The sequence below is a fragment of the Protopterus annectens genome, chromosome 3.part1 (genome assembly GCF_019279795.1).
Source record: "Protopterus annectens isolate FY-2018-M chromosome 3.part1, PAN1.0, whole genome shotgun sequence".
NCBI lineage: Eukaryota > Metazoa > Chordata > Ceratodontiformes > Protopteridae > Protopterus > Protopterus annectens.
The window spans coordinates 1,117,241,698-1,117,263,538 of NC_056732.1; the positions used below are offsets into that span (position 1 = coordinate 1,117,241,698).

General features: G+C 40.4%; 1 protein-coding gene across 1 annotated transcript in view; it reads left to right on the forward strand.

The window, feature by feature from the left end:
- LOC122798379 (DENN domain-containing protein 3-like) overlaps positions 1 to 21,841 on the forward strand; it is a 1,373,701-nt gene that overhangs the window by 406,626 nt on the left and 945,234 nt on the right. The window lies entirely within an intron of this gene.

Below are 21,841 nucleotides of genomic sequence, written 5' to 3' on the forward strand. Positions count from 1 at the left end.
TAATAAGATAGCAATTATGTTAAATACTGAGCTGTGGAAAGATATGTACTGTACGACACAGATGTATAGAGGGCTGCATTTAGCAGAGGTATTCCAGCCTTTGGCTCCACTAACTGCAAAGGTTCTATTAGCACAAATTTGTTTTGTATTACAAAATATAGTTAGACAGTGTAAAGGAAAATGTGAAGTGCAAACTTCAGGAAAAGGAGCATTCTACCTTCACCTAGGATGATGCCTCACTACAGACAAAAACATGATTGACTTTGGTAATTGACTTAGTTTCTGGTGTCATTCTAAGGGGATCCAGGACCTGTCAGTCTGGGATAATATGGTTGATAAACCGCGATGCTTTGCCAGAGATTGTCTCCACCTGTCACCTCTGGGCTTTCGGGTACTGGCTATAGCTCTTGCCTCACCCATAGTGCCCTTTTTAGGCAATATCACAAAAACAAAATTCCTGACATAAGGTTGTTAGCAAATTGGGCAATTTTATTAAATCTGAAACTGTACTCACAGGAAGCACTCCTCACCTTAGAAGATGCTGACATCTGTGCAGTCACAGAGACCTGGTTCAAGGTCACGGAGATCACCCGGGCCATACCAGGATATAAGGCCTTCCACACATTCAGACAACAAAATGAACACATGAAAACTAAAGGAGGAGGAGTATCAATATTCATCAAAGATAAATACACTGCCAGACTGGTTAAACAGAATGGTTCCCTAGAGTTACTCCATGTGAAAATAACTATAGGAAAGACCCCTGTCCAAGTTATCGCCAACTATAGATCCCCCACCATGTACCATGATATCCACACTGCCTACATGGATCTACTGGAATCGCTCAAAATAGAACCAAACACCCTGGTTATGGGTGACTTTAACTATCCATCCATAGATTGGGTAAACTGTACATGTACAAACACATTTGCTCAAAGGTTCTTGGACTTTGTTAACTCAAATGCCTTAGATTAGATAGATGGCACCCCCACAAGGGGCCCAAACATTATAGGCTTGGTACTTACCAACATGGTAGAATGATGCACCACCACTAGTGTGCAGCCTTGCCTGTGAAGTCTGATCATAAGTCAGTCTCTTTTGAAGTAAGAGTAGCATCAGACCCCCCTCAGAAAAAATTAGGATAAAAACTTCTCCAAAGCCAACTACAGCCTCTTACAAGAAGGCATTAATAGCTTCAAAGCTCCTGTTCCTACTGACAGGAAGGACATGTGTACTGGAATAGACACCAATGCATTGTATAAACATATGTACGATTATATTGACTCAGCTGCTCCTGACAGGACCAAAGCAAGATCCTCAAGAAAAAAACAAGCCTGCCTGGTGGACATTCACCATAAACAGGTAATGGTTAAGGTATTTTGCCTCCCATGCACAAGGTACAAGGTTTGATCCTGACCTCTGATAAGAGCTTGATTGATTGAAGAGATATCTTTAGTGGGGAAAGGTTGGCATAATGGTTAAGGTATTTGCCTTATAGACACAAGATGCGGGTTTGATTCTCATATTGGGTAATTTGGTTAGGCTTAAACTGGCCTACACAGGCATTTAGCCTTGTATGAACCTATGGATGCCTATACAATAAGAGGAAGAAATTGTTTTCTAAGAGCAAGAAGAAACAATCTCAGAAGTGGAAGCACACCCTTCTTAGCTTGAACAAACAAATAAGACATCTTGTAAAGTCCTCTAACACTAACTATAAATTTAGATTAACATCTCTAGCTAAGGATAGCCATAAGGCATTTTTAGCTACATCCAAAACCTTAAAGGAAAAGCCCAGATATGCACTAAACTGGTAGCGAATGGTACCAGATATACTGAACCAGTGTGAAAATAGCCACCCTGCTAGCGGACATGTTCAGTGAAAACTTCTCTCTCCTGTCCCCCACCACATGTACCTCAAGACATTCCTACCACCTATTTTCCACCTAGTATCTGTAAGGAGCTTGTCTTAACCATTCTCTCCAAGGCCAAAAACACAGCCTCTATGGGACTTGATAACATCCCAGACAGAGTTTTCAGTAGTTTAATACAGGAGATAGCAACACCACTGGGTACTGTTTTCAGTCATAGCCTAAGCACTGGTTTTGCCTCTGCTGAATGGAAAACAGCCACTGTCATCCCCTTGTACAAGGGGGTGCATCCACTGACCCCAGGAACTATAGACCCATTAGCCTAACTAGCCTTTTCATGGACCTTATCAACAAGGATATAAAAGACCTTCAAAGACTTGACTGAACCCAGTTTGGTTTTGTTTAAGGGAGATCCTGCCTATTGAACCTGGTTGACTTCTTCAACACTGTTACCAAAGCCCAAGACAAAGGCATATTTGAAACATATGGCCTACCTAGACTTGGCCAAGGCCTTTGACACAATCCCCCACTTAGGCATTATTGAAAGACTCAAACAGCTGGAGGTCAACCCATATACTGTCAGGTGGGTTGCAAACTGGCTCACCGACAGAGCACATACAGTCAAAATAGGGGACTCCACCTCCACCAGCAGACCCATTGCCAGTGATGTTCCACAGGGATTGGTGTTGGGGTCCCTATTGTTTGGAACCTACTTCTCAGAAGTACAGACAAAAACAAAAGGTTTGTCGCTGAAAAAGTTCACTGATGACTGCAAACTGGGAGCTGTTTCAGTTCTGACTTCATGCTGTCAAGTACTGCTTTCGGATATTGGTCGGAACAAAAATGGCGGCTATCAGGAGTCATGTTACTTGCTGATATGATGCTGCCTTCCTGTCATACAGATACAGAAGCCACAGGCTGAGAAGCATCTTGATGTAAAGCCAGGGATCATGGGAAGAATAAACAGATAGTGGTCGTTCTGTAATATTGACCAACATCTTGAGGTTCTGGGAATATGTGTCCTGGGAATATGTATCCTGTGTGTTCTGGAAGAGAACCAGACATCATTTTTTCCAGGTCTTTGCCTATCCATAATTAGGATAAAGCGCTAATCTCAATGGACCATTTTCAAGCAGTGCAGAAAAAAAGGAAAGAAGAAAACTGCACAGTACCTTCCAAGACTAGAGTAGGAGGACAGCTATGAAAGTGATATATTTTGAAAAAGTTTAGATACTGTAGCTTGGAAAAAATTATAGAACAGTTTGGGCATGTATTAAGTTCAGAATCTAGGACCGTATGTAAACCACATTAGGAGCAGAGTGGCAGCCTCTGTATGACAATGTATGCATCGTTGACACAGAAATACTTGTAGAACAGCATTCTAGCAAAGAAGAGATTGAATCTAACACTGAAGGCCTTTAAGAATGAAGTATGTAGATTTGAGTGGCGGATCCACACGTCTGGAGCAAAAGGGGAATGAATAGTACCCTAAAACAGGATGTTATGGAAAGCTGTGTTAAATTTTTACAGTAAACATGGGCTAGAAGGTGAGCATGTATCTACAGTACATCATTAAAAACAATAATGTATGATGCATCTTAGGACTGATTTTGGAGTATTGCATATTCAGTACTGCACTGTTTCCAGGGGGAGTGGATGAAGGCACAATCACCAGAGTCATGCTCATTGGTATTCCTAAGGCTTTTGACACAGTCTCTCCACCAGTTCTAATAGATAAAATGGGCAAGCATGGCTCTGGGTCAAACAATTGCTGACCAACTGACTGGGTTCTAGATCATACAGAGTAAAACTGCAGTCTTCCATACAGCACTCTAAATCACTCCTCTCTGCAGTCCTTCATCAACCCCTACGGATCTCATTACTGTTTGACATGTTCACCATCACCCTAACAACCAACATTTCTAATACATAGGATTACCTGTGTACCAGTGGCAGTAGGGTGCAGTAATGCACTGTGTTTAAACTGAAACTAGACAGAATATATGAGTGGTTTAAACAGAAGCTACTTACAACTTCCATAAAGCAGAAAAATTGCTGTTTGCCTTAGAAGCTGGACTCAGTTTTTCACAGTTATGTGTAAGTTTGTGTCCAGCTACTAAGTCAAACAGCAGTGTGTCTGCTGGACTCAGACTTCCACAGTTATGTCTAACTTACACATAACTGTGGAAAATTAACTCCACCACCACAGAAGAAGCTCAGACTGTCACATATGTTGACTACCTGAGCATTCGGCCAGGTCTGCCTGTCACATATTCTACTGTCACTCTGACTTGGTTTGTGAAGAGACCAGGTCTGATGTTTGCAAGGGTGTCCTACTGCTAACAACTGACTCTATCCAGCCACTGCTGACCACTGTATCCTTGTCCAGTGGCCACACACATCAGAGTTTACAAAATAAGATTAGTACCTGCATTCTGCACTCATCTTACAGGGGGCATTATGGTGCATCTTTGACCAAAATGATGCTGATAACTTTTACTGTTTGAATTGACCTCCTAACCAACTCCTTATTCTACAAGTTATTGTGTTTAGGTTGATGCTGCACATTGACCTGTTACCTCTTCTTTCACTCCTTTTCCTGAAGTTTGCACTTCACATTTTCCTTTAGACTGTCTAACTCTGTTTTGTAATATAAAGCAAATGTGTGCTAACAGAACCTTTGTAGTTAGTGGAGCCAAAGTCTGGAATACCTCTGTAAATCAGGGGTTCTGCCTATAACTTTTCAGTGTTGCAGCACTTTGACATTCTTCTTTCAGGACAGCACTGCTTTCATGTGTAAAGGTGCCATGATCTCATGTAGAAGGGATATTGGCATATTCTGAGTGCTTTAAGAAATGCTGAATCAGACCTCATGACATTTGTTTGGGAGGACTGTGCTTCTTCTGTTCTTTAGTTCCTCACAGGTTTTCAGGGATGCTTTATCTTATTAGACCTCCCTTGCCCTTCTGCCTCTTTCATCCCTAATGCTATAGCTGCGTATATAATGACAAAGACCAGTTGAAAACAGTTCATAACTATAGCACCGTAATGAAATGCAAATGCTGTAGTTAACTAACTCAAGCCTAAAACTTGAAATGTGTAGCATTTAAAAGCATGAATTCTAAAGGAACATATACATGGATGCTGTTTAGAATGCCAACATGAACTCTGATGGAGTGTATACCTTGGGAGTTGTTTAGCATGTAAATCAGCTGCTCCAAATTAATCATTAGTGACAGTGATGCAAGTAGAGAAACAGCAAGTTATTCCAGATCTGATGAACTTCAGGACAAAGTTTATCACGTATAACTAAAGCAGCAATGATAACTTGAATTACTATAATGACATCCGCTGTAATGCTTGTTACTAAATTTAAAGTCAGTATAAAACCGATATTAAATGTATCAGTTTGTTTCATTAAAAGTTACCTTTGAATCATTAGATAATGAAACAAAACTAGCTGATGAAGCCTTCTAAGCTCCCTTCTACAATCTAGACTATAGACAGAGAGTTGGCTGGTCATCACCAGTTAAGTTTGAAAGTTCTCTTCCTTGATATTTTAGGTATGCTTGGGTTAAGGAGTGGATTAATGCATTTGTATAGGCCATCCCTGTAAATCTGCTGGGCATCTCTGAAATAAACTGTTCTGGAAAGGGATTAAATATTTGTGTTACTGAGTGTATCTTGGGAGTTTAACTTCCCATAATCTTCCTCAACAACTACTGCTTAAAGAAACAAGGAATGCCAGAATCTTCCTTTTCTCACTCTTTCAATATTTTACCATTTGTTTATGTGTATTGAAATTCATTGTCATTATTTGGTAGCAGCTTATTCTCAATAGACATGCTTAACATTTCCAAAGGTCATGTAATGTTCTGGTATGCTTTTTACACCACTGTGCTTAGAGAGCTGATAAAGCCAGTCAAGTAACCTACGACAGAAATGCAAAATTAATATTTAGCATTTTGATAAAATGTAGAGACCATTCACTGATTTGCATCCTAAGTTTATTCTTCTTTTTATATCGTTATAAACACTGACAAAAAACTTTTTTATAAGCTGTCTACTGGTATAGCTTTACAGAACAGTTTCACATTTTTATTTTGCATTGAATCTTTTCCAGTTTTAATTTCTTCTGTGTTGATCTACTGAATTGTCCATCCTAGATGCCTCTGGTATTTGGAAAAATATTTGAAAAATGTCCCACATCTGTAGTATGCAGATCACTTCTGTCATTTGGCAAGTTTTTGAAATTGCCTGGTCTATTGCGTAACGTCACAACATATTTCTCTTTTTGTTAGACATTACACAATAGACCGGGTCTGCAGCCTTACAGCCATACCGCAGACACGCCAACGGAAAATAATGGACCCAAATTAATCTACTAATTGAATCAGTAGGGGATCAAGGAACTTAATATTTGTTGTTTTTTACACACTCAATTACTAGATAAGGGTTGTGATTAAAAATTCGTAATTGACCTCATTGACTGAACTCTGAATACTCCACGCCTCCCTGCTTACCTCTCATCTGAACACCAGCAAGTATATTAAGCACTAAGTGTAAGCTTAACCACTGTTCATATCCCCACGGCTTTCCCATATCATTTTCAAATTGATGTGTACTAGACCTATAAAGTTTACAGCACAGCTTCTAAAAACTAATGTAAAACTTCCTTCAGCTTTCAGCCAGGTATCCCCTAGTCACCTCTACCCTACACTTCCACCCATAAAGGCCCTGTTGTGTGAACTGTAGTCTGTCTTCCACTGAATCTGTCAGCTAAGAGCTTAATGGAAATTCCCAGGTCTTAATGCTGTAGCACAAGGTCCCATGGAACCTTTCCCTATACATTTTTAGACCAAGGAACATAATTAAATTTTGTTACATCCCTTTAGCTGAGAGACAACAAACACCATAGCCAGCGCAGCCGTACAAAAGTTTTATATTTTATTTTATTTTATTTTATTTTACATTTGTTGACCGGGCTAGTCCAACTGGATACATGTCCATTTTCAGTAGAGGCCCGGGGAGAAAAGCTCCACAATAAAGAGAAAAAAAAAACATACATTTGCATACAGAAAGAATTCTAACTGCAGTAGTTACTGGTTTCTTTCATGTATGATAACTGTGCACTGTAAAATTTATTTTATTATATTATTAGTAAAACACTCCCCCTTCCACCAGCGAGGCAAATAGTAAAACAGACATTTGGCTAATCTGATGAAGATTATGCGAAAGCACATCAGAACTTAGATGACCACTGTTAGTTTGAACTTTTAAGGGCTATACACAAAGAGCTTTATATGCTATTTTCTGCATTTCAGGTTTTTAATTGTTAATGTTTAATTTTGTAAGTTTTTAATTTTTTTAAGATAATAACTCCCTGAAGCTTATACTACCCAGAGATTAAAATAAGGGTTTCAAAGAAGAAATATCTTAAATTCAAATAATGCTTTTGGAAACTTGGTGATTTCAATTATTTGATTAATTATTTGTAAAGGTGAAATGTCTTGAATCCACCCCCAAGCAGTCAGAGCTGAGCCCACCATTACATCACAGGTAATTAAATAAACGTACTCGTCCCCACACATGCCCCTAGAGATGTCATGGGCGGCAATACCTGTAGTCCCTCAGTTTACTCGGTCAACTAAGCAGCGGTCATCTGCCAGTAAAGGATTTTCCACTTTGAACTGAACTAAGTACTTATCGCAATAACAATTTTAGGGAAATTTGCTTACAAAGTAATTAATTCTGTTAGATAAATTTAATTCCCCTGTAGAAACAGAGTACAGTGAAGTGCTAATTTTAATAGACTTAAAGTAAACTTCAAAATTGCTTGATGTAGTGATTTTAAGATTTCTGCATCTCTTTTTACAACATTCTGGGTAGGTTGTTGTCTAGTGAGTAATAAAAGGGTTAATTCATTTGACAGTAGTTTGCATAAAGTGATGTTATTTTATATAATATAGGGAAAAATCCTGCTTTCATTTGTAAGTAAAAAAAACAAAAACTTTAATCAAGAAGTAGCAATTATTCCCAATAATGAAGTCTGTGAAGGCCACTCAGTTATTACTGAATATGTATAAATTTTAACATTTTATTTTTATTTTATTTATTTTACATTTGTTGACCGGGCTAGTCTGGCTGGATATCAAGTCCATTTTCAGCAGAGGCCCGAGGAGAAAAGCTCCACTATCTACTAATACATTACATACAACTAGGTCACTTAAGAAATACAGCTTATAGGGAATATGGTGCCCCCCCTCAAAAAAAAAAAAGCATTAGAGTGAGTTTTGTGAAGATTAACTTCTAACTGATGAGGTATTGAGCATCCTTGTAGGATGCCATAGTCTTTCTGCGATATTGCAGTTACTAAATTAAACTAGCCACCTACAAGTAATGTAATATCCTCATTATAGATATGGTCAGATGACTTCAAATATTCTCCCTTAGAATCACAATTAATAATTAATAACTAGTGTAACTGATAAAGGTCCAAATATGAGCCCTTGTGGTATACTCTGCCTTGACACAAAGGTATAGATATAGTAGAGCCTAGTTTGTGAAGTTTTTCTGCTAAACAAGACCAAAAAAGAAGTTATGTACTTACCATAACGTTCCATGTGAGTTGTTTATCTCATCTTTATTCTCACTGATGGGTTTGGAACCTATCCTTGGCTCTGACACGGGCAACAGCAAAGCTCAAGGTTTAGCAATAGCTCGAGACCAAGCCCCTTATTCAATGATGCACTGCTGGAATTACCTCAGATCTTGTTTGCTGCATGTAGTATATCCCTGGAAGATGTCCACTCTCCCAAAAAGAAAAAAGAATAAGAAGAATTGAACAACCAGGATGATACCAGCCTCTGAGTCAAATGTCAGCCAGATGGGGAATGGAGGGAGGGACGTGAGAATAAAGGTGAGATAAATAACTCACATGGAACATTATGGTAAGTACATAACTTCTTTATGTGAAGTTGTTAAATCTTGCAGTTTATTCTCACTGATGAGTAGCGTCCCTAGCACCCGCAATCCTGGGTGGCTCACGGGAGTACATTTTTCAGGACCGTAGAACCAAAAGAAGCCTTGTGCCTGGAGGCCTTATCCACTTTGTAATGAGTGATAAAAGTATGAGGCTTAGACCAAGTGACTGCAGCACAAATGTTATCAAGGGGCAATATAGCTAGAAAAGCAGAATACGTAGAAACAGCTCTGGTTGAATGAGCCTTTACCTTGTGAGGCAAGGGTATGTTAGCAGTTGCATGAACAAATGCGATACAATGCGATAACCATTTTGAAAGGGTTGCTTTAGCCACTGGTCTACCTTTTCTGGCCTCCAAAAAGGATACAAAAAGTTGATCTGATTTCCTAATATCCTTAGTTCTATCAAGATAAAATCTGAGCTGTCTGTGCACGTCAAGTTTGTGCAGCATGTATTCTATTTTGTTAGAATGGTTGGGAAAGAAGACTGGCAACTCAATGACCTGATTGATATTAGACTCAGAACAGACTTTAGGCAAAAAGGAGGGGTTTGTTCTGAGAGATCTCTATCAGCAGGGAAAATCATATAAGGAGGTCTGATAGATAATGCTTGAAGTTCTGACACTCTGCGGGCAGAAGTAATGGCCACTAGAAAAATAGTTTTCCAGGACAGAAATTTCAGATCACAAGATGATGCTAGTTCAAAGGGGGAAAAAATTATTTGAGATAGCATAAAATTCAAACTCCAAGGAGAATAAGGAGGATGTCCAGGAGGCGGTATCAGGGCAAAGTAGCTTCTGCATTTGGTATTGATATGACTGGCAATAAGGTCGCAGCAAGGCTGGCCCCATTTGTGGAAAATCCTGTCCGCAATGTCTTGGTTGGGAGACCACTCATGAGGCAACAAAATTACCCTGCTCAACTTGTCCGCTATCACGTTGGATTTCCCCGGGATATGCGTTGCTAACAGAAAATGCTGGGATGACACAGCCCATTGCCATACTCTGAGGGCTTCTCGACAAAGGGGGTAAAACTTGGTTCCGCCCTGTTTGTTCAAGTACCAGACCACTGACATGTTGTCTGTCTGAATTGCAGTCGTCCCTAGAGGAATAGAGTCCTGAAAATACTGCAATGCCAGACGTACTGCTCTCATCTCTAGAACATTGATATGCAGATGTGACTCTTGATCCGTTCATGTGCCTTGGGCAGTCTTTCCCTGAAAATGCTCCCCCCCCACCCTATCAGGGAAGCGTCCGTGGTCACAGTGGCTACTGGGCTACTGGGGGGGGGGAGCACAAAGGGTTGTCCCATTGTGACATGAAGAGACATCAACCACCACTGAAGGTCCCTCTTGCATGAATTTGTGATGGGGATCATATGGTTCATTGGCAATTCCTGGTAAGACCATTGGGTGAACAGAAGCCATTGAAGAATTCGCATATGCAGCCTTGCGAGAGGAATGGCTAATATTGCTGCCATCATCAAACCTAATACTTTCAAGACCTCTGCGACTGGAGCTCTGTTCTTTGACACCAATGAGGCGATGTTCTGGCAAAGCAGTGAGACCCCTTTGGCTGGAAGATGTAGAGTGGTGGTTGAGGTATCTAACTCTGTTCCTTTAAAGATGATATGCTGAGATGGTGACAAGGCAGACTTTTTGAAGTTGACCGTAATGCCTAATTGGTTGCAGAGTGTTCGAGTGTATTCGGTTGCCTGAATCAGTTAATGCCTGCTGGTGGAGGTAAGGAGCCAATCATCTAAGTATGGAAACACCTGGAATCCTAGACGCCTCAGGTGAGCCGTGACCACTGCCATGCATTTGGTGAAAACTCTGGGGGCTGTAGTGAGACCAAAGGGCAGGGCTCAAAACTGATAGTGATTGGCTCCCATCTAGAAATGCAGGTGATCTCTGGAGTGTCTGTCCATCTTTATATGGTAGTACGCATCCTTGAGATCGATGGAGTACATCCAATCGCCTTTCCCTAAAAAGGGAAGTATGGACTGAACCGTGACCATTCTGAACTTTTCTTTCTTCACAAATTGGTTGAGTCTGCTGAGGTCCAAGATAGGTCTCCAGTCCCCTGTTTTCTTTGGAACCAAAAAGAATCTTGAGTAAGTTCCGAATCCTGTTTGGTCTGCTGGGACTGGCTGGATGACTCTTTTTCTAGCAACTTGTGGACCTCTATAGTTGCTTGTTCCCTGAAACTGTGTGGAATGTACGAGATTCTCTTGACAGGAATGGGGGGGGGGGGAGAAGGGAATGAAATACCCTCTGGAGATGATGCTTTGTACCCAGGTATCGGATGTTATGTCTAGCCAGGCTTCTGGGTATAAAGACAAGCAACCCCTGACTGCCCCCAGAGCAGGACAGCCGGGCCTCCTTTCAGGAGCGCTGGTAGGGCTGACCAGAGAATTGACCTCTGTCACCCTGGTGTTGTGGACCCCCTCTGCCATGCAGGTGGCGTCTTCCATTATAACCCCCTCCTCTGCCTCTAGAGGGGGGTTTTGCCAAGTGTGTCCTGAAAGGCTTCTTGGGCTTTTCATAACCACATCTTTCCACTCCTAGGGCCTTTAGGTTAAGGCCAAGTAGGGTTAGAAAAGCGGACTCCAATGGCAGACAGAGTCTTTCATTCCTGCTCACACCTGGTCAAAGTTTCCTTGACATTGAGCCCAAACAAGTATGAGCCATCAAATGGGGTGTTGATAAATGAAGACTTGAAGGTCTCCGCGAAGGAACAGAGATGCATCCAGGCATGTCTGTGCAGAGCAATGCCTGAACTTGCGGCCCTACTCGAACCATCAGCTGCGTAAGATATTAGATGCATGGACAAGTTCACAATCGAGTTTAGAGTAGCGAGCAGGATGGTAACTTTGTCGGAAACCCCTGCAGCTACCGTACCCTGGACAGTATCTCCTAGCTCTTTCAGGAGATCTCTTTGGAGTCTAAAGTGGGTTAAATAGCTCAGTGATCGAAGAGAAAAATTCCCTGAACTATACATGCATTTCCCATATCTATCCATGATCCTAGAATTTCTGTTAGGAGGATGGAAAGATGAGGAAGTCTCAGACATTTCCTTCTTGGTGGCCGCCGCCACCACCATGGCATCAGCAGGCACTCCCTTAGTCAAAAAAGCTTTATCCACGGGGGCGGAGATGAACTTATTTGGTCTCCAAGGGACAGGTTCCATGGACGCCAGTGACTCCCATGCTCTATGAGAGATTAGATCCATGAGCTCGTCATAAGGTGGAAACACCCAAGAGGTGGAAGGTTGAGACCCAAAAGCCTTCAGAAGCACTGACTCATCCTCGGTAGGGCTTTTGGACTGCCAATCACCCCTCTGCCTAAGGATCTCTAGTATCTCCACAAAGGAGATATCCTCAGAGGGGAATCGAGGGGACCCTTCTGACTCATCCAAGTCAGTGTCAGATGTCAGACTCCTGTGGGGAGTCCAATTGTCTCCTCTTACACAACCTCTTCCTGGGGACCTCCTCAGCGGGAGCCTCTGGAGAGGTCTCGGAAGAGAAAGGGGTGCCCTGTGGAGCTACCTGAGGCTCAGGGTCTCTATGCTTGGGTTAGCCAATGGAAACAGAAGAAGACACAGGTGCTTGAGGGGAGGAGGAAGTGGAACCTGATGCTGAAGATGTCCTTGGAGACATGACTCTCCTCATAGCTTCAAAAGCACTACAGCTCTGATGAGAAGGAGTAGACGGACCCGAAGGAATCGCCTGATCCTCCCGCACCGAAGCCATGGGCTCTGAGCCCTAGGTAGGAGCTGAGCTTATCCAAGCTGAAGCCCTGAGAGGAAGAGTCGGCATCGACAAGTCAGTACGACTACCCTCACCGGACCCGACAGGAGAGTGTCGGCTCCTAGAGTCCCCGGTTGGCACCGAGGACATCCGAGCAGATGGAACCAAAGATACCGGGGCAGGTCTTGGCTCCACATGATCAACAAACATCAGGTCGACCTCCTCCAGCTCCGAAGGTCTGGTATGGCTCGGAGGAGGAGCAGTCAAATCTGGGGTGATGGTCTTCTTCTCTGACGGGAGTGTCGGAGCCGACAATAATTTGGCAAGGCCTGGTGCCCGTAAGAGCTTCTGCACCAAACAGTCCATATCCAGATCAGAGAGGCTGACAGAAGACTTTGATGAATGCACAGATGGTGCCGTTTGAAGCAAAGGAGATGAAGGAGTCTCAGAGACCGGCTCCAAGGCTGTGAGCTGGCTCCAACAGGAAGGCACACTCGGCTCCGAGGTCAATGGAACTGATGGCTCTGAATCATCCATTTTCTTAGCCTTCTTAAATCGCCTGGAATCCGCAGAAGATTTTGAAGACTTTGATGACTTGCTGGCATCATACTGGTCACTCAAAGCTTCAGAGAAGGGGTGCTTAAGCAAGCCCCGATCCACTAATTTTCTCTTCATTTCTAACAGCACTCTAGAAAAGAAGGAATGACAAATACTACAGGATTCTTGTAGGTTCTTTGCACCCAAACAGTATACACACTGAACGTGCCCGTCAGTGACTGACATCTTTTGTCCACAGTCTGGGCATTTCTTGAAGCCAGACTTAATTATGCTAATGCTTAAACTCATAACTAATAGCAAATATGAAACAGTTTTAACACACATACTGTATATATATATATATATATATATATATATATATATATATATATATACACATAAGTATATAAACTGACAGAACTATCTAATAAACTCTATCAGAACTATCCACTAAAGGCCAAGGCCAAAAACTGCCAGAACAACTATTAATAAGGAAGGGGCTAACAGTCTAAATCACACTAAAGTAGCACTGAACTAACACTATAAGAAAATAGAAAAAAGTTTGTAAAAACTTGCTAATAGATGAAAACAGTCTTGAGCAATGCTGAAACCAAGAGATCCGTGCCGCTGCAAACTAGATCTGGGGTAATTCCAGCAGTGCATCATGGGATAAGGGGCTTAGTCTCGAGCTATTGCTAAACCTTGAGCTTTGCTATTGGCCATGTCGGAGCCGAGGATCGTCTCCGAACCCATCAGTGAGAATAAACGGCAAAATTTAACAACTTCACATTTAACCTTTGGGCACATCTCTCACCCCAACCACACCTCTCAAAAACAGACCATAACTTAGAAAGCTATCAGGGGTTTTCTTCCAAAGCCTAACTCCTCAGCCTTTGATGGCTGATTTGTGCATTTGCTAGATTGAGGGCCTAGCGTTGTCCTCTCTTCCAATAAGATGTGTACACTTCTGTACATGCTGTCCCCAGGAATCTGTACCCCCTCTGGGGATACTGCTGAAACAGCCTTGCAAAAGCCAAGTGCACATCTCTGATTCAACCCACTGCAAGTTGTTCTTCCTCCCCTGCAAGATGTGGCATTGCAGTAGATTAGACTGTCATCCTCCTCCTTGGGGTGCGCAAGTTAGCAAAAGTTACTTCATTCTCATCCTCCCCAGCTCCTCCATTATCTGAGCCAGTAATAGAACTCTTGTCATCTGAGTCATTGGGCTTCATTCCACTGTGTCACAAAGGCAGTCTACTGTTATTCAAAGTACAATATCAGCTTTCTTAAAGGAAAATGAATAAATGAAAGTAATGTTATTGATATTTTTAATAAAATGCTGTACCTTTCTTGCTGTACTGTAGTAACATTCAGTATGTGCATTCATATTATATTATATATAATAATATGTATATTGCTGCAAAATATTTTTAACTGTCTGTCGCACTGTCACTTCCTGCTTGAAGTTCAATGGGTTAAATAAAAATTAAATGAACCTGATTTAACAAAAGGGTAAAGTAAGCTAAAGATTATAAATGGTAAAGGAGCAACACAACAAAACTTGAAAAGGGTAAGCATTTTTTAGGGTTTTCTTTAAGCAGTATCTAAGAAATCAGATTAAAAGAAGGACAGTATGAAATGACTGGGTCTATATTAGATGCTCGACTGTCCAAAACGGCGAACACCTAATGAGCGACACATATACGCAGAAGGATGAAAAGAGCGAAGGACCTAAATGTCGAAAACCGGAACAACAAACTAATTCCCCGTGGCCAGCAGGGTGATCATGGGAAAGAGGAAATATATCCTCTTCCCCACTGTAGTGCGATCTCGGAGTTGCTATATATAAGTGTGGGGGTGGGGGGGCTTGCCCCCTTGCAAAAGTGTGATTTTCATTAATGATTGTGTGTGTTTTACTTACCTGTGTGGTGCTGTTGTAGTTTAAAGTGCATTCGGTATTATGGTTTTTGACATTTAGGTCCTTTGCTCTTTTCGTAGTTCGGCGTATATGTGTCGCTCATTCGGTGTTCGCGGTTTTGGACATTCGGTTTTCTGATATAGACCCAAATGACTTTGTGTGTCTCAGAGGAGAAAGTGTTTAGAAAAAGTTTCCATTCCTAAAAGCAATAGGAATATCGCCTTTTCTGTATTATGTTCATGTAGCCTCTTTCTATAACATGAGTAAATCTGACAATTTCTAACCACTGAAAGTACATGATCATCGAACAGTACAGGAGTGTCTGTCAGCATGAGCTTCAACTTAAAAAACATGCATAATTTTGACCGCAGTTGCTTCTTTAATAGCTTTGTTAGGTTACTAAGTACAATTGATTGGCTTTTAGCCCCTTACTGCCCACCACAACAATAAGACATCAGGACCTTCCAGCTTTCATCTGTTATTTATAATGCACTGTCTGATGCTGGTACAAAGACAGATGGCATTAACAGACTTTTTTTTTTTTTTAAGATCTTATAAAGATGGGGCTGATTCTTTTATTTGTGGAAAGGTGATCAATGAATGTTTCCAGCTGTGTAAGATTAAGAGATGGTCCACATGCCATTAATAAATTTATTTGCATTATTTGATGTAGATCTGCACCTGTGAGATCCTTGAAGGATCTTTTCCCATCTACTTCAGGACCTGAAAGTCCAGTTCATTGTTTAACTGCATTAGCTCAGCACTGAGTTGTGGAAGTTGAGTTGATGATAATAGAGCAAACAAAGGATGTTATGATGTTTGTCACACCTGGACTGACCCACCAGGGACAAAGTGAGAGTACAAAGGCAGCAGATAACAGAATACTGGGGTACATCCTCAGGGATCTAGACTGAAGAAGCAAAGAAATAATGTTTCAGTTGTCAGGGCCCTGGTCAGACCACATTTTATGTAATGTGTTGGAGACATAACAAGAAAAGAAATATCAGGCTGCAGGAGAAAGTCCAGGAGAAGGCCACTAGAAGGATGCAGAGGTCAGAAAGGAAAGTATGTGACGAGATACTAGAAGAATTGTAGCACTTCTCATTAGAAGACAGAAGACACTGGATTGACATGGTATTGTAGCACAAGATCATGTCAGGGAGTTGTGAAGGAATCCTTTTGGGCATGAATGACAGAAGGAGAAGGAGAGAGCACAGGCAGCAACTGATCATCACTGGATCTCTGAAAGTACTTCACAGAGAGGCTGTTGCACTCTTGGAATGGATTACCAAAATGTGCATGTGAGAGAAGAATCCGCAGAGTCATTCAGGAGGAAATATGAAAGGTGTGGACAGATGAGAGGAAAGGTAAGAAAGGAGATTATAAAGCATATTAAAGGCACTTCAGATGGCAGACTGTATAGACTCACTCTCTCTGTCATCAGGGTGATGTATAACTGTAGGATGTGAGAGATACAGGGATTTGCTGTAATGGGATAAGAGTTACAGATAGCTGATGTTGGTCCCTCTTTGAGATTGGTCTAGTTCATACAGAGTTGGTTGTCCTTGTAATTCTTCTTGACAGAAAGAAGTCACCTCAAAGAAGTTCAGTGTATATGACTCCTCACAAAGTGCTCAAATCATAAAATGGACCAGGAGCGGTCAAGACAAAAAGTTTTCATCTGAGTCAATGGGGACTCATTTGGCATTCATCCTTAGCATCAAATCTAAGCACTAAAGAGAGACCTGGGACTTCGAGAAGCTGTAAGGTGCTCCATGTTAAATTATACTTAGGTGTCTTGCACAAAAGTTAACATCAGTGTCTGTGCTATTTTGTAAGAACAGCTGCACCAACATTATATTTGTCTAAATCACTAAAAAGAGTTTAGAATTTGAACTGTAAGCTTTCACTGACTATAGAATATACTTCGATCTGCCAAGCTTCAACTTTCTTGCTACCTTTTTTGTGGCCAGTCTTACAACAAGCAGGTGATCCATGGATAATGAAGATGGAAAAGATACTGTCAAAACCCTTGGTAAGTAGCTTAAACTGTCTGACTTTGGAATCACTGAATACTTGTGATAGTATTATGTTTATATTTTAGTTATAGCATTGATTACTGGTTATAACATCTTGGTACACCAGTCTTACAGATGTCAAGACTTCCCGAAGTCCGTTTATAGTAAAATTGATCTGCTGTGCCTTTGCTGACATTTAGAAACAAGCTTGAAATTTGATGTTTGATAAACAAAGATGTTTCCTCGTGGTCATGACATTAGTAGAGGACATTTTCACTTTTTCCAAGTAATTGGGACATAGTTCGGTAAGTGCACATTGCTTTTAAATGTAAAAGTCACATAAGGGTGGCAAACAGAAATATGACACATTTGTGACTAACAATCTAGAAGTGCAGTTGCAAATGCTCAGGCAGTTTCTTTTACCTGTGTATTGCAGCTAGTGCAGATGATGTGCCTCTTATAGTCCAAGGTTTTGTCTCCTTCAGCCTCCTTTTGCCTGCTTTGTGACTGAAGTCAATTAACCAGTTAATGCTTCCAGGCTGAGTCTGATAAAGGTCAGTGGAGATCAGTCATTTTAAAAAAAACACAGAAAAAGCGAAAAACTCCAACTGCAGAAGCATAAAATCCAAAATTGTTTAATACTCCAGGTCTCGGCTAGCAAGCCTTTCACAGAGTTAACATCACAGTAGCACAAGCTGCACTTAAATAACAAATTAACATCACAGTAGCACAAGCTACACTTAAATAACAAATATCACATAATTTGTTATTTAAGTGCAGCTTGTGCTACTGTGATGTTAACTCTGTGAAAGGCTTGCTAGGTGATGTGCTGGAGAATTAAACAATTTTGGATTTTACGCTTCTGCAGTTGGTGTTTTTCACTTCTGTGTTTTTTTTTTTTATTTTTTATTTTGTTCAGAGATCAGTCATTTATCCCTGGTTAAGAAGTATGTATAAATAAATGTAAAGACTGAGACAAAATTGTTGCTTGTGGAACCTCAGAATAGTCCCATTAGTTCAAAGTACAGTAATCTCGGAGTAATTATTTATATGTAGTTGGAATGTGGGCATCATAGCCCCTCATTTTGAAGGGATGCAAGGGTCAAACTTCCCCACTTCACATAAAAATGTTTTTTTAACAGTTTCAGTAGTTTTTGCTGTTCACCGTTACGGTATGGAGGCGCAGTTTTGTGATCACACTGTTTTAGTGTTGATTATTATGCGGTCACCTTCTGTCACAGATCTGCTAATATAATTATTTTTAAATATCTCTATATGTATTTTCATGTTGATTTACATATTTTAAAGTACCATATTATACTAAGAAAATTGTATTTTGGTTCAGATTTTGCTTTAAAATAAAGGTAATTAAAATAATTTTTCAGTAAATGAAAACTCAGATCTTACCTTTTCTGTCTGACATGAAATGATGACTTTTCTGGCCTACGATTCTAGGTATGCTAAAAATGTTTTTGTCACTACATGAGAAGACTGGAGGAACATCTGTTGGATTTAGATCCAAAACACAATTCACTGCTTTAGACTCAAGTTATAGTTCATCCTATGCATCTCCAATGACATTCCTTTTCTGTAGCATTATAAACAGTACAGCACTTTAAGAGGCTTATTCAGTATTTTATTAAAAAAAATGCAATTGTAAAATTAATCAGGAGTGTTATCATCTATAATTTTTTACGAATTGAACTAAACAATTTCAATTTGTTAGATTGATCACACAATAGTTTTATGGTATTTAAAATTCTTTACCGTGTAATACATCTGATGAAGATGCATCTCATAATAACAAAACTGCTTGCATATTGTAATAAAGAATACATATTTCTCACATCAGTTTCTTGTATTTAATTTTTTTTCCTATTTACTTCTGGTGTTGATCATTGACAGTATCTTGTATTAACATATGTCAGTATAGAACCAAACCACTGCACTGACTAATTGGGATTATCTTTGTTATAATAATATGAGAGTTTTTTTATACAAAATATGGAAGGAGCTAAAAAGAATGAAAAGGTGCAGCTTTGAAAGAATGATATAAATAATGGTTCAGAGTGTAAAGTAGCTTGAGAAAACAATAAGCCACTCAGTCTGACAAAAGATTTACAATTTGCGAACAGGAACAAAAAGTTGCCTTTCACTTAAGGGTAAGAAAGCAACTGCCAAAACAAAGAATGTTGTTTGTGAATGATCTGTATGCTGTGATTTAAATTCTACTAATCCATCCACTTTGGTGGAAATGTTTACACTTTAATAACATAAGAATGAAAAGCTACCTTTGTTTTTAAAAATCACTGCTTCAGCCCTTTGCAGACATTAACTCAGACCCCTGGATTCAGCAAACTTCCATATAGGAATAGCTTATTCCTGCATGGAAGAGACCGTTCCCATGCAGCATGGCAGTGCACCCTGCATATGTATGAATGAGTGCTGCCGTGCCCTAAAACGGACATTGGTCTCTGTGCAAGTGCAGGGGGCATGTCCGAGAGCAGTGCTGTCACAATACACATGCTCCCTGCACTCCAGAATTGCTGTTCGGCAATTCAAAATGAAAGCGGATACTTCTCAATCCCATAGAGCACAAACACTAGCCAAAATGAAAATACTGGGGTGGACAAATAGGGACACATTTTAAATATAGCTCTTACAAACAGAAAGTTGATAGAATAACAGGTTTCGCATCAGCATGAATTTTCAAAGGATGTGCAGACTTAAACTCAACTGTTCGTCATATACACACCCGAAAATTCACGCTAATGCCAAACCTGTTATCCCATTAAAATGAAAACAAAATTAAACCACATATATTTTAATTTTTTTGGGGGCTGCAATAACGTTTAAGCATAGCTGAGCAGGTGTGTGCTTCATGCAACTGTGCTTAGCATAGCTTAAATATCTGAAGGAGTTAAATAGGAAAATATCAGCTAAACAAGTAATCAGAAATAGTGTAGTGGTTAGAGCTGCAGCTTTGCATGCAGGCATTTATGGTTTGAGCCCCAATTAAGTGTTTTCACTTTTATATAAGAAAGAATTTGCAAATTTCATATGTTGTAATAAATAAGGTAGTAAATAATATTTATCACCCAGGGTAGTGTAGCAGAACCAAAAATAAGGTGTCAGTCCAAAAAGATGTGAAACCCCCATATAAACACAAGTGTCCATATAGTATAGTAACACAAGAATAAATGTAATGAAAGCAAATAGAGGGATGTCAGGGGAAAATAATCAAAATTATAATATGTGAGGAATGATGAATCAATCCCATACAGCTGATAGTCTATAAAATAAAACTTAAGCAGTGCTAAGCATTGCACAGCTATGCTTACTGGGTGTAAGCATTGCTTAAATATGAATGCTAAGCAATGAGTAGCCCAGCTAAGCGGATTTGCCCATTGGTAAGCAGTGCTGAACCTTCCCCTTTAAGCATTGCCAACCTTAGCTAAGCAGGTTTGCCCATAGCTTAGCTTAGCTCAGCATATTCAAAACTGTCCAATCACGGCAAAGTGTGGGAAATTGGCCGTATTTAAACCTTGCAGGTAGAAATACAGCTCATAACCGGTTGTAGCTACCCACTGTAGGCAGTATGGCTGGTGTTAGAGAGGGTATGTGCTTTCGGGCGCAGCACTGGGGCATACAGGAGTCCAAGGTATGGTACGACTCATTGCTAGAAACCATGACGTGAGACTTCTGCAGGATCAGTAGCAGGGCTCCCAATACAAAACAGAGGCCTGGGAAAGTCTCGCCCATGATCTCACTACTGCCACTGGCATCCCTAGGACTGGTGAGCAGGTCCTGTACCACTATGCCGACTTGAAGCGGAGGAAGTGGGAGCTCTTATACCAGTGGGTCCAAGAAGCATGGCAGAGGGGTAATGTCCCAGGCATGTGTAAGTATTTATATCAGTAACTGCTTACCAAAGTCCAGCCTGTGTATGTGATAGATAGGTATGCATAAATGTTTCTCTATCTTCTTTACAGCTCCAGCTGAGTGGGCTGCGAACCAGGAAACCCATGCAAGCAGGTTGCAAAAGCTGCGTCGTGAGGCTGGTGAGTAACAATCTAGCTTGTAGTATTCATACCAAATAAATATAAAGGAGTAGAATGTCACCTGGCAGTATTACAAATGAGTATGGTTTTTACTGAGTAAACCAGACAATATTACAGTAATAGTGTCATATAGGTTATATATAAATAAAACTGTAACTGCCTGTCAATAAAATTCAAAACCCTGGAATGCTTATGTTTACTTTGGTATTGTATGAATTGAAATGTGTACAGGTTATTCACAGCAACTATAGCTCTGAAAGCATTAAACAATCAAGTCTCATCTGACGAGGTTAGTGCCTCCGTAAGACATGACATTAACTGATATGAAATGTTTCATGCACCAAGATCTGATATCTGAATAATAATGTTGTGTTAACCACTGTTTTCCACACTGTGCTATGTCAGAAGGTATGTATTTGAATGTATGTATAAGAATGTTGTAATTATAAGGTCAGATTGTACAACCAAGAGAGAATGAGACAAAAAACATTCAAAGAAAAGACAGCAGTTTCTCGATAGCTTGTTCTGATGAAACACAAACTTGTATTTTTAGCAGAAACAGCCACGGTTTGAATCCCGGGAGTGGTAGTAAGCTGTATGCATAATTTAAACTAGGATTTAGTGAATATGTGTAGAAACAGTCAGATAGTGTTAACATAAATTTCCTCCACAGGTCTTCCAGGTAAGATAAGGTATAAAGTAGCTATA